The sequence below is a fragment of the Amphiura filiformis genome, chromosome 15, assembly GCF_039555335.1.
Source record: "Amphiura filiformis chromosome 15, Afil_fr2py, whole genome shotgun sequence".
Classification (NCBI taxonomy): Eukaryota; Metazoa; Echinodermata; class Ophiuroidea; order Amphilepidida; family Amphiuridae; genus Amphiura; species Amphiura filiformis.
Window position 1 is genome coordinate 1,930,499 of NC_092642.1, and position 12,405 is coordinate 1,942,903.

The window sequence follows — 12,405 nt, forward strand, 5'->3', positions numbered from 1 at the left end:
TGCTTGATCGCATCACATATAATGGACGATTGTTTTGTTAACAACATTGGGCTATTTCAGAAAAATAAAGTGCACACCCCTATAGAGGAGTAAATTTTCAATAAAAGAAATGTTGGATTTCCAGGTAGTCTTCCTGAAAACGACTGAAAATAACAGTCGCTGATATTACCAGAAAAAGCTTGGAAATACAATAACATGTATAAAACAAATCACAGAATTGTCCGAAACGAGCTATTTTTGAACTATTTTTTGCTGGATTTTGTCGTATTTTGACACTTTGGAAGTCTGGATTTCCAGCAATCACAACTGGTCAGCAAGCCCGGAAATTCGAACGCCTCTATAGGGGTGTGCCTCTATTTTCTGGAATAGCCCGTTGTATCAAGTGCGTCTCCTACGAGCTTACACTGACTTTCCATTCATTAGTCTGAAAAACTCGATGATTATATGCCTCTCGCTTTATAATTCTGAGCACGCAAAGGTATACGCATGTACAGTTCATCAAATGAATGCTACAATGCTTTGATTAGTGACAATTGTGAACTTTATGTCAACATTTGATTGCGGTGACATGATGCACAGTGTGTTGAGCATTATGCAAGAGTATTTCGAGCTTTATGATTGGTGGTGAGAAAATGGGTCTAAAGGTTAAAATGCTACAAGCAGGTTGTGGACCTCGAGCTTTTCGGGCTTCGCTACTTATACTACTTTGCATATAACCACATTAAAATCACAAGTCATTTCAAAAGATGTCTACATGTAGTTTGCAGACGATTTTCAAAAGGAAATTTTATATTAATACGTTTCTAAACCTGCACATGTTCTGTATGATTAACACAATCTTCACGTTTTGTTTGAATACAAGGTACTATTACCTACGGCGACTTCCTCCCAAGGTTGATACGTATGTTGTTTTCTATTCTGTTTACTTGCAGTCGTATTTTTTTACACAGAGCCCGATATGGTGCCATTCTGTCTCTCGTACACAAATTGTAAAATAATGATGTACTTTTATTAGCAGAGATGTGGCTCTAAGCAAGTGCACATTGATTGTTGTTTTCATTTCTTTATTCGATTTGTTTATTCCAAATAAAGAAGATAATTTTATACATCATGCTTGCTACCTACCTGCAAGACGTTATATTAATAATGCACCAAAGCGATACTGATAGTTGCAGACTATTTTATATGGTTGGCGGGAAATCGGTAGTTCATACCACGTGCATAATGATTAGTGGAGCGTATCCACCCGTGTCGTCTGCTCGACGTGCAGACTTTATTATTTGCTGCAGCTGATTCCGTTCAGATATGCTGCAACCTACAGCACCGTATAATAATAAGAAAGTATAGCTAGGGGAAGAAAGACATTTATTATTGACAATTCTTATCGATGTTCATTCTCTTCTCGTAGCTCTTGCACGTAATATTGCAATTGGAGAACGGAATACACAATATCTTCTACTATATTAGCTAACTAAGATAGGTACCTATAGCAACGGTGATACCTTTTTCTATTCAGTTGGACATAAGCACGCGTGCACATTTCAACTGCATCACACCCACTCACACAAGTACGTATTTTGTATATAAGAGAAAAACAGGTTGTCGGGTGCATATTGGCGTTAATACAGGTAGTCGCATTATGAAGGCAAAATATGTACGCTAGGCCGATGCAGTATTTGTGTGTCTTCATGATCTAAAGGTGTGTGAGGACCATCACTTTTTTGTAGGCGCCACTAAATAACAAAATATCATGGTAGGAAGCTAAAGCTGAATTATACCGTAGTCTACGTGAAGTGTAAACTCATCTAATCCAACAGAAGGGGTGTTTTTAACACATTTGCCAAAGGTAAACCTGGAGAAATAGGTTGCCAGTTTGCTGCATTCATCAATGTCTTACTCGCTTGCCTGTACACCGTGTTCACAGTGGGGTGAATACTAACACAGAAGAGAGCCACTAACTGTCTCATATTATTACGTTATCGGCTGCTAGGATACACATTGCCGGCTTTGACTTACGCTAAAAAGGAGTTTATCTTGTGTATAATAATTATTCGCCCATGTGCCTCTCACTGAACTCACAGTTTTATATTGTGGCTACAGGCACGTATTAAACGTGTTATTTGTTTGATTGCAAACTTGTGGGTCCATATACGGGAGGATATATGTAAGCAACAGTGAGCACCATACTTTATACGTACTGTTATCTCACCGCCAAAAAGTGGAACATACGGAAACACAGAACTCTTAAATCGTTCAGGTAAGTCAAATATTTTACATAATGTTGTAAACTGAACTGAAAGCAAGAGTTGAATTTATATGATTAACAAAAAGGCTTGTATTATTATAAAGTAGATAATTGTATTTCTGAAACAGTTTTGTTATTGTACTTTCCAGCCCGTGTAAGTTTGCTATGGATATGGGTAATTTGAATTGCAATGTGCACAGGTCGTGACGTAGTATAGTCTGTCTTCAGCAAATACTTGAGACCATAAGGTGTCACTGGAAAACATTTCAAAGCACTTACATACATGATCGAAAAATAAAATATCGTAAGCATTTTTTCACAATTATTGGTTAAACACCCTTAAAAGGCATAGACATCTGATCGCTTATTCGAATAACTAATTCACAGCTTTATTAAAAATTGTTAAAAATACAGACAAAATTCATAGGCAGATATTTGAGTATTTTGTTTAATCCAATTCCACCCCGCACCCACCCACCTCGATTACAAACGATACTGTGTACATATTGGTAAGATGTATCATCCGTGGACCGCAAATAGCCTTGAAACCGTGACGTGGACCCACATTTCCTATCAAACCGTGGACATATTCCGGACACACCCAGCGACCGTGGACTGACCATGTACCCACTATCACTGTTCATTACGTCCACGGTTGGTTTTGTTTTCACGGTTTATCAATCACACCCCATACACCCCAAACCCTCAGGTAATATTGTTACTATGGGTGTAATTTGTGTCTTTAATATTTTGCTCAAATAACAAACCCCAGCATTTACTATAAGTTAATTTCAATCTAAAATTAAGTACCCAAATTACCCATTATTAATTTTAATGGAAGGCTGATATGGATATGCATTTGACTCATAGAAATTGTCCGCAATACCATGCAGTTTCTGCTCTAGTTTAGGTTCAATTTCTTATCTTATCATGGTATGATTTTAATGCGATTCATATCATACAAATATTTCAGGTAAGACAAGTAAATGTACATTTGTCCCAGGTAGAAGCAGCATGTGTACTACTATATGCAAATGTACGCACAATTAATTATCATTTCCATGACCCTATGGATAATAAATTAATTGCGCACTGTCATTATGATATCATAATGTTACCAATCAATAATAAAGACCAGATTGGTTTTTTAAAACTAATCCGTGTCTCAGGGCGCGACAGAAATGAGCTGTGTATTTGAATGATCTGAAAAGATACGTGACTGAACATAAATGGAAAGGAATTACGCGAGGTGTAATGATGGGATTTAGTGGATTTAAACTTACCGCCTGCAATACCCGATCTTAGATAATAAACTGTCTTCACTTTAGATTGGCGGATGGACGTGATGAAGAAATAATTCAACATATTGGTTTGCTGTTAATGCCCTTATTATCCAGCAATTTATCACACACTGTTTTATATGTAAAGCTACTTAACTATCATAATTGGTAAACAGCATTCGTATCCAGAGATGATCGGTATAGTACTTATAATGCATTCAATCTTTATATTACTTTACAATATGACACCCCTTGTTATGTGAAACAACATATTCTACTTCTGTTCAAGCACCATTACTATAATACGTGTGGTATATAAATTACAACTTGTGGGTGATAAACGTACAAAATTGTCGAAAACATTTTTTTTTCTGTATCAACATTTCAGAACGCCGGCAGAATTTAATTACGGCAGACATAATTTAGATGCATAGTTCAAACAATATACGATGAGTTTATACCTAATTTAAACTTAATCAAATTTAATCTACCCTGACGGTTTGGTTATTGCTTGATACATCTACCCAATAATGTATGTTCTATGGTGACGTTTATTTTAGGAACACTGAATTATTGGCCAAGTAAGGTACTGTAACATTGGGCTGAAGAATTTTAGCATTGCTCCTTGGATAGGTGTATATCATAATGCTTTATATAATCAAGCTAAATCAGTCCATAATTGGATCTTGATTACAATCTTGAATATTGAAATTTAAAAAAATATTTAAAACTTTATTTTCCAGACTTGGTACATGCTTTTATCGTATCACATAATACTGAATTGATATGCTACCATTGTTGAAATTTTCCAAAAGAGTATTTTAACTTAACCATGACATATATTGTGCCCTAATCAATATTGTCAGCTAGCCGCGTGAAGATATTAAGCTAAGATACTTTTTGCGACTCCTAAAACAGAAGGACAAGATAATCTGGCCATATTCAAATAATGAATCTCGCTCGGGTTCTTGCAGTCGATGCCAATGCGATTCAAAGGTAATATGTGCATGAAGTTCAAGGTCTTCATGTACGTAATCTTCGCAATGTAGGTAACTTCTGAATATAGACGCTTCCGCAGGTGAATAAATCAATGTTGCATTTTGACACACTTCAGTCATTTACGCAATTGGCCACTCCCGATTAGACTCTCACACATGTGCAAAAATCGATGATATTTTTATTGACATGTTATTGGCATTTACTTGATCAAAATAATAAGTATAATCAAGGCCGGATTGAAAATAAATTGTATGGATTATATGATAAAGATATAACAATAATTAAATTATTTCTTGCAATGAAAGATTTTTAATATCGGACCAGACCTCCGTAAACAAAATTGTTTGAATGCCTTATAAGTTATATTGCAGAGTAAATGAAAATGCAATCTGAAGCAGAGATGAATTTGTTAAAAAGATTGGAATTGTGCTCGTTTCTTATTACACTCTTAAATCACAGTATGTCTTTTTTTTATCCAAACGTGTATGACGGGCTGTACCTACGTAAACGTATAACATTCATATGAAGAGTGTTTTCAAAAATGATTTTAGATGAAAAATATTCAATCATTTTATTACTCAGTTGTTGGTTAATCTATAGTCTTTCGAGAACAACTAATGAATGAATAGAGACCTTATGTGAGTCAATATACTTCACCATTGTGGTACATAAACTTAGAGTGAAATCTAAGTATGCCTCGGTGTTCGTAGGGTTTTCAATAATGCCAAAACGAATAAAAATCTCTTTTAGTTCAACCGTAAGGTACAGGGTACTCGTAAATGCCACCTAGCTGCTCAACTCATCAGCTAATAAAAGCGCCAACATTTACTTAGTTAAAAAATGCAGCAACGCATTTTCAACAAACCCCGACAACATTATTGTTTTGGCATTTTTAAGCGTTATCTGTCAAATCATGTTTCTTTTAACAGTAATATATAGTATTATATAAATAGGAAAAAAGCGTATACGAATTTCTAACAAAATAGACCACACTATTCTCAGTAAATTAATTGGGCATTGTGTTATAATTACTGTTAATTCTATAACCGTAATTTAAATGCGGAAGGTGTCCTCTCCTGAATAGCACACATTGTTGTTTGAATTTGGAGTGCACTGTTATCTGACATAAACCAATTATCAAGATTGTTCTTAAAATAAATATCATCTTTTAAAATACTTATTGCAAATTCGGCCTAGAGAATGACAGTGGCAAGTTAAATTGTTCCAGCTTTTAGCGTAATCACGATACACATAGAGCAGTATGCTAGTCTCCAAGTCTCTCAATACTATTTATAACTCATCATTCGGGTATAAGGAGATAGAGTTACATATGAATATGAATATATTATCAGATTAGCGTGATCATTAAAGTAAGCAAACTGAGCTATCAAGGCACTGCGACGCATTACTTATACATAAATACATATTATATGATTAGTGTGAGTTTCTCAAAGGAGTTCTGGTTTAATGTAACTTTAAAGATCCTGGATACATGTGTCTTCTTTACAGAAATAAGCGACGACGAAACTGATGTCTCTATTAAATTGATGCAAAGCTGTTTAAACAGTGGAGTCACTTAGATATGGATAATAAGTGGATGTTTAGCTTTAAAAGATTAACACATTTTTGCAATTTTGTATTTCTGATCGCTACAACATTAACTCATATCACAATGTACTTATATAACTGACCCTCAGGCTATATCATTCCAATTCTATTTCCGGAACGCATAAATACATATATGGGTGCGCAGTAGCGCGTATCTTATTCTTATCCGTATATCTGGCTAATTAAGTGATTGATACTTCTTGCCTATCATAGTAATAACGATACCATCTGCAAATGTTTGCGTTACTCGGTCAGCCAAATGTAATGATATTACGCGATGCCATATTTATGAGCTGTATATTAGGCACTAAATTTGATAAGGACATCAGAGGCGGGAACATATCGAGACATACAATGCTGAATATTATCAGTGGTATATCATCACCATGCTACGATAATTGAACCATTTTGTATTTTGTTCTCAAAAATGATTTATCGTATCAGGCTGACAATATGTAAGCATACCAAATTATGTAGTCCAATGTGGTGATTTTATGGACACCCCACGCACAATGTGAAAATGGGTTAAATTATGTAGCAGTAAATATTGACGAAATGTGCCCCCAAACCCTACACCGACGAGTCAATAACTGTGAGATTTTAGTTGCAAAGATACTATTTTTGTGTTTTAATACCAGATCCTCCAAGCCACGCTTTTATATACATTCATTTTAAGCCAGTCCCTAAGACCTTTTTTGCTTGAAGATCATCCCTAGGACTCTACAGATATTTCTGCCGCATATCTCACAGTTGCTTGCTAAAATTAGTAATAGCCCATAGCTGAAACACTTATACTACAGAAAAATATGCTTTTCTCTAACAATTTTCAATAATGCAAACATACAGTACTTTACCCTCGTGGCGCTAGTCTAGATATCCGCTTTTTACCTGAAATAAGATTAAACTTAGCATTAAACAAAGTTATATCAAATTTATTTCAATTTGAAAACATATACATATTGGTCACAAATACTAGCTTGTACTGAAAAACAACCAAACACTGATTTCTAAGAAATAAAATCAACGTGTTTCACTTGAATGTAAAACCTAGTTTTGAACATCACGTGGATGTCTTTCATGTCATATTATCTCAATCAGGTTGATTATTCCAACTAATTAAAGTTTGCTAACATCACTTATCAAAGTTTGTATTACGACCTTCCCGAAATGCACCACTGATATGCACGCCGTGTCGTGTGAAGAAGTGCTGACATGATAAATTGTCGTATAGTATACGTATTCATTCAAAATAACGGAAACAGTAGCCTTTCGCGGGTTTGCACACAGAACCTCTATCCATAGACCAATTGCCATGGAAACGTGTGGCATTGCATTGTATTATAGATGTACACAAGATTTCAAATTATAATTCTTTTAATTCTTCTAGCGACAAATAAGGAAGTGAACAATATATTTCTATAGACGAATCCATTTTCACGCATTCCTACACCTCAATGGCAGCCATAGCTGTGTCCCCCCTTAGGTCTATTCCACCTGAAATGTGAAATGATGTGGCCTTGGTGGGATATTAAACTGCATTCCATCACCTGTGTTACACGTAGACACAAAAATGATGAACGTTTACAGCTCAATACAATTCAGCATCGATTTTTAAGCGGAATTAATCCAAGCAATTGGGCAGTAACAACACCAGGTTGGTGCAGACAGAACCCAGTAATGGCCGACTGAATCCTGACCATCACTTGGCTCGTTGGATTCGTCTATAAGAGCAGAGTGCTTTACTGTACCACTTCATTCTTGATGTCCCTAAGTTGCTATAAACCACTGATTGGCCCATGTTGGTCTCTTTTATAGTGCCTAGATGCCTATATTAGTTTTTGACCTGTGTCACTCCTCATGGGTTATTGCTCAATCTAGCATTTTATATAAAATATGTTGCAAGTTGCAAGAGCAGTGATGTATCGTCACTTGTTTGTGTCTTAGTAGTAGAATATCGCAAAGCATTATGGGTGAGTTGTAATTCATGTTCTTCGATCGCTGTCACATCTTGCTCCTGTATCCGTAAGTAAACATCTCTAGGGACATCTGAACAAACGAGTTGATCCTGCATCTACGGTTTATATATGTTTAATTGGCTACATTACGTAGATATTTTGATTTCATTTGTATTACGCTATAGGTTTGTATTCTCAAAGATTACAAAACAGATATGTGACCTGTTTTAAGGATAAGTCGATAGGCACTTTAAATTCTTGTTAAACCATTTCTCCATTTCAAAACCATGCTTGTGTATCTTCATTATGTTCTTACTTAACTTGGCCGTATGGTTCATAAAATAGAAATATAATAGAAACATAACAGATTGTATTAGTTTTCTACATTATCTCAAAATCGAATTCTCCCGACATGTAACTTATTTTACCAGATTGAGATTGTCACTGTGCATACACGGACTTTGCTACTTCCGATATCAAACGGCTTGCTTTTTAGTATCCCCATTATCGACCAGGTTTTCAACACAAATATCCTTGATACCATTTGCCTGGTGATATTTGCACTCACTATCACTGTATTGATAGTTGACAAACTACAAAATTTCCCCTTGGGGTATTTTCTTGGCATATTACTACTAACATGAAAATGAGGTGATGATAAAATGTATTGGCTCGTCTTTGACTAATTTGCATAATTCAACAAGTTCAATAAATTTGTTATGAGTTTGAACGTACCAGCAACAACACGGTCAATGACACTATTATGAAGATGTTTGTGTATGGTGTTTTCTTTACTACGATTGTAATTTACTGCAACCTTTGTGGAATTTGGAGCGTATTCGAAAGAAAATGTACTTTGTTAATCAGTTATTTTTCCCATTTTCCCTAATGACGAACTAGGTAGCCAGTTTAATCGTACTGAAAAAATATCAAGCGCAATTAGAAACCTTATCGGTACCTATGTAGATAAAAATACGGAATTGTTATACAATATAAATAGCGGCGAGCACTTGATAAATTCTTGAGCGAAAAAGCAGAACTTTTAAAAATGTCAAACCTAAATTGGTTTTCAGCTTGCTAGAAGCTTTTATGAAAAAAACATTGTTTCTCTCACGCTGGTTAAAGCTATTGCCAATATTCTCGGTCAATATTAAAAACCATAAATCGACCATGTCCTCACAATGTCCTTAATAATTAAAATAAAAAGAACGAAGTTTTTTTTATATTATGTTTAGCTATTTACCTCGTTTGCAAAATAAGTGAGTATATTATATCGCGGTTATCAGTCCATGGAATATGCTTCAACTAAAAATTAAAACGGGTTCGGTTGAAGCTATATAGTATTTTACGTCATCATGGTAATAAGTTGAAAATATCGTACGAAAGATATTATAATATATATGTTCATTACTATGATTACAATTCACAGCAATCTAAATTTTATTCCCTCCTAAGACGAACGAATTTGGAAGCCATTTAAATCATTCTGACAAACAAAAATAGCAAGCGCATTTTAAAATGTTATCGGTTCCTATAGGGAATTATTATACAAAATAAATAACGGTGATATTTTCATATTTTGTCGAGTAAAAGCGGAACCGTTTTAAATGTCAAACCACAATTGGTGTTCAGCTTACTAGAAGCTTTAATGTAAAAGTTGTTTCTGTCACGCTGGTTAAGGCTATATTTCAGAACTCTCAATCAACATTGTATTCGTTCAAAAATGTCAAACTTATACAAACCTGATTCGACCATATCCTCAAAATCCCCTCAGATGACATCTTAATGTTATAGAAATGCAAGTATATCGGTTGAATATGTTTATTTATTTACCATGTTGACCACACAATTTGTCATATTATAATGCTCTTATCAGTTCATATATGCCGAAATGGGTCCGACTGAATCTGTAATGTTTTTCGTCAAAAGCAAGCGAACGCCGTTTATAAATTATATGGTTAAAAGTAAATGTTTTTGAAAGAAGCAAAGTGAGCATGTTAACTATGATTACAAATCACCGCAACCTTCACGGATTCTGGAGAATAATTGACAAAAAAATTCACTCTGATAAATAGTTTATTTTTCTCATTTTGAAATCATTTAGATCGTTCTGAAAAATATTAGCAAGCACAATTGAAAATTATATCGGGTTTTCTGTAGCTGACAAATGTCAACCCACAATTGGTATTCCCCTTGCAAGAAGCTTTTATGTAAAAGTTGTTTTTCTCACGTGGGTTAAGGTTATATTTCAACACTCTCGGTCAACACTGTACTCACTCAAAACAAAAATGTCAAAGTTATTAAACTTAAGTCGACCATATCTTCAAAATCATCTTGAATAACACCTTACATGTATTTAAAATAAAAGACAAGTAGATCAGTTTTTAATATGTTTATTTATTTACCACGTTCGCTATACAAGTGAGCATATTATACCGTGGTAATCAGTCCATAGAATATACTTCAGCTAAAAACGAGTTCGGTTGAATCTGTAATATTTTGCATCTAAAGCAAAGAAACATCACCATGGTTATGATGAGGTTATTGATAACTTGTAACTGTCTTTATATCTGTTGACAGGTTACCTTTGCGCTGATTAATAATTGTCACATCTTGTCATATTGCACGAAAATATTATTTGAAGCAAATTCAAGTTGATGTGTTTGACACGCTTGACACAATACAAATGGTTTAAGGCTAAAGTATGACAATAGGAATTCACGCAGAAGTGAAACACAGCAATATCCAAAGAATTATGACGGGAAGGTTTAGTATTATATCTGTTATTAAAACGCCGATCCACTACTAAACATTTCTACTCTTTATTTCTTTTTAACATAGAGAGTTACAGTTTGCGATGGACATATCGTTAAGATAAAAGAATTATTTTTGATGGTTTGCTTTTCATGCCTTTTGATATCGAGATATATTTATTAATACGTGTCAATCAGGTAGTCAGGGTAGTGGAGCATTTTGATAACAGCTCTCAGTACTAAAAGGATTTGATACTATAAAAACAATGACCAAAATAATATTCTTGTTTTCAACATATATACCGGTAACATTGAAGTCTTTCAGCACTTTCACAACCTCAGCTGTGTAACTTAGACAACGTTTCACTAAAAACTGGTTCTTTTAATTTGAGAAAATAGAATAAAAATCGCAATAAGGCAATTGAACAGTGCATTGGTCGTATGTAGTTCTCTAAATCTCTCAAGCATATGAATAGGTCAGTCCCTTTGCTTCTTATTATTATGTGTTGCAATAAGTCAGGGATGCTCAAAGATGTTTTACTTTAGTAAAACAAGATGAGATTATCTGTATACCGCTGCGTGGCTGAAACATGCATCACGTACGTCGAAGTTCACTTTTCAATGTGCAAACTGTAGTTAGGATAATGAAAACGACTGGTAAGTAAGTCTACTAAATGATCTCAAAATCTGAAGATCCAGTACTAATACAGCATATTTAGCCATTGTCAACATGGGGTCATCGTCAGGAATATTTTCCTTGTATAAAAAACTAACACCCCGCTATATGGTATTTCATGATATAACATTAAAAGTGCAAATGTTTTTCGTGTTTCGAATCGGACGAGTAACACGTTCTATGACGTCATGATGTAAACAACGTCCGGGTCATTAATAATTAATTAGGTAAACCCAAATATGGAAACCTTCAAAACTATGCAAATTAGATGTTCGACAAATCAGAATACGATCAGCCTACCTCCAAAATTATGCAAATGAGTTGAGGCGGTTACGTGAACATGTACAGTGGTCCGGCTCTTGTGTATACCGACCTCTGTGGGGATGCTACAGTTCGAATCCTTTGCATAATATTGTAATATTCTTGGAGGCTGCTATAGAAGAACTCTTGGAAGCGGCACTTTCTAATTAGCCCGACCTACTCATAACGTTTTCCGCTCAAATTTTCATCAATGCTTTATACGGTGATCTTGCTGAATGCAATTGATGGTAACCTCTCCTTCTTTTGGGTTGTTACGTTTTTATGTGCCGGTTATTTCGGTCACACTTTACCATGTTGGTGATGGTGATTATGCTTTAATCATGCAGAACTTATAATATTGTATTTTTATGCGGTTGAATTAGTTGGTAAAATTCAAAATTGTATCATATCAAAATTTTTTAAATTGTAATTGTTATTCTTAAAGATTTGTTGTGGTATATTTAATATTATATTATTACACGGGGAAAGAAAGCAATCTAATGTGGCGCTACATGTGGAAGGTCAGATCTGAAATTGATTTTAATCAAATGAAATACTATAGGTGGATATCACACAATCGTGACGCATT

The 12,405-nt window shown here is 34.7% G+C and overlaps 1 protein-coding gene across 1 annotated transcript in view; it reads left to right on the forward strand.

Moving 5' to 3' along the window:
• The first annotated feature begins 1,274 nt into the window (after nucleotides 1-1,274).
• The window catches only part of LOC140171139 (synaptotagmin-15-like), a 145,925-nt gene continuing 134,794 nt past the window's right edge, over nucleotides 1,275-12,405 (forward strand). The window contains 1 exon segment of the mRNA XM_072194320.1: nucleotides 1,275-2,257. The gene's annotated coding sequence lies outside the window, so the exon portion shown is untranslated.